This window comes from Kryptolebias marmoratus, linkage group LG23 (genome assembly GCF_001649575.2).
Source record: "Kryptolebias marmoratus isolate JLee-2015 linkage group LG23, ASM164957v2, whole genome shotgun sequence".
Taxonomy (NCBI): domain Eukaryota; kingdom Metazoa; phylum Chordata; class Actinopteri; order Cyprinodontiformes; family Rivulidae; genus Kryptolebias; species Kryptolebias marmoratus.
Window position 1 is genome coordinate 1,527,224 of NC_051452.1, and position 2,216 is coordinate 1,529,439.

At 43.1% G+C, this 2,216-nt stretch overlaps 1 long non-coding RNA gene across 5 annotated transcripts in view; it reads right to left on the minus strand.

Moving 5' to 3' along the window:
* The window catches only part of LOC119616745, a 319,450-nt gene that overhangs the window by 79,626 nt on the left and 237,608 nt on the right, over positions 1-2,216 (minus strand). Inside the window, exons 6-7 of one of the 5 annotated variants that reach the window (XR_005232757.1) lie at positions 263-407; positions 60-185 (exon numbers count right to left, since the gene is read on the minus strand). The exons of 2 other annotated variants lie outside the window; for them this stretch is intronic. This is a non-coding gene — a long non-coding RNA (uncharacterized LOC119616745). The remainder of the gene's footprint in view (positions 1-59; positions 186-262; positions 408-2,216) is intronic. 2 more of the 5 variants (XR_005232758.1, XR_005232756.1) reach the window with 2 other exon arrangements.

The window sequence follows — 2,216 nt, forward strand, 5'->3', positions numbered from 1 at the left end:
CAAAAAAAAACAAAAAAAAAAAAACTGAAACAATTTATGAGAGAGCCTGGATTATTGACCTTTTGATTCCCAGACTTTCTTTTGTTTCCAGAGTCCGACACAAACAAACGCGATCCCACGTTCGATGCAGCTCAGGTAGGTGGACAGGATATCAAACTCCTCGACACTTTTGGCACTTCTGCAAACTTGCACACAAGTAGGAGAACACGTTGCGTAAGAGCTTAAAAAAATAAAGTAAAAGGAACCCGCACAGAGACATTACCTGTGCTGTGGAGCGGTTGGTGCAAAGGTTAGGCGAGGTTGTGGACCAATCAGCTGGAGCAGAGCCAGAGGCAGCAGCGGCGGCGGCATCATGATGGGTACTGGAACAAATGTGAAGAGAAGAGAGGCCTCATGGTCCCCGCAGCCTGCAGAGACGGGACAAATGAAGGCTTTGCGCTAAAAACCAAAAACTGGAAAGGCAGCAGGGACCGGCAGCGTTTGACGAGACGATAAAAAGCAGCGATGTGCAAAAACAAACAAACAAAAAAAAAAACGGACCATTTTGACCATTTACGGTTTCTAGCAGACGTTCCCCGGAAAAGCAAACAAATTGCATAAAAAATGCATATCGCCCAGAGTTTGAAACTCAGATCATCATCCTGAGAGACACCACCAGCCAGAGACGAGTCCCTCGTCTTCTGTGCACACTTGGCCAATCGATACGATTCTGATTCCCATGTTGGGTTTGATTTGTTCCAGTGAAACACACAGTATCCCACGGTTTGATGCTCAGAGCTGTTTTTGTAACGACTCGGCTACTTCCAGATCAAATAGCTGCAGCAGCCATCTTGAATTGGCTTGACTCCGAGAGTTAAAACCCAAATGGCCGTGCCCAGATTCTGGCCCGGCGCTCTGTTGAGATGGTTTGTTGGATGAATGGATGGATGGATGGATGGATGGATGGATGGATGGACGGATGGATGGATGGATGATGGATGGATGATGGATGGATGGATGAAGGATGATGGATGGATGGATGGATGATGGATGGATGGATGGATGATGGATGATGGATGGATGGATTGATGGATGGATGGATGGATGGATGATAGATGGATGGATTGATGGATGGATGATGGATGGATGGATGGATTGATGGATGGATGATGGATGGATGATGGATGGATGGATGGATGGATGGATGGATGATGGATGGATGGATGGATGGATGGATGGATTGATGGATGGATGATGGATGGATGGATGGATGGATGGATGGATGGATGGATGATGGATGGATGGATGGATGATAGATGGATGATGGATGGATGATAGATGGATGGATTGATGGATGGAGGATGGATGGATTTGAGGGTCAAACCTTCAAACGAATCTGCTTGTCTCGTCGTCTTTTTCCTCTCAAGCTTCCAGACCTCGACTCGATCTCCGCCCGCCGTCTTTTCTCAATTCCATTATGGCTTCTTGAAAAACCCGTCTTCAAGTCTTAGCAGATATTTGTAATTTCTCGAGTGCTTTGGAGGCTTTCTCAGATGATCCAGAGCTGCTGTTATTGTTCAGAAAAGACTATTTCAAAAGGTCCTTTTTCTTCTATTTTCTCTTGGAACAATGATGCACTCATCTCGATTAAATGTTACATCTTTAACTTCATGACCTTTGCGGATCAGTCTTTTCACGTTCTCGGTCTCAAATTTACTGCAGAGTTCATTTTTTTTGCACAACTTAAGTCAGACAGATCCACCAAAACATGTAAATCTGCGGTCTGTGACTCGACTTCAAATCTTCTACCACATTCAGTCTCATAGAGAAGCTTTTTGATAAATAATCCCCCCCACCATCAACAGCTAGGTAATAATCCCAAAGGATAATGTTTTTGCCTGTGTTTGTGTCTGGTAGAAAGCATATCTGCATAAAATTTTAATGAAACTTGCAGAAAGTAATCATTTTTTATCTACAAATTGACTTTTGATGTCAACTCAAGACACCTGCCACACCTAATCAGTCCCTCCAGGATTTCCCGGGCGTTTTTTATGATTGTTGCGGCTAAAATGCCTGATTTCACGGGGCGTTTTCCTAAAAGTTGTGATTATTTTTTTACTAAAATCAATAAACAACCATAACTTTTAATATATAAACCCAAAATCCTTCCTAGTTTTGTAAGATAATTCCCAACAAACATTGACATTCTCAAAAGGTGCTTTATTTGAGAACTTTGA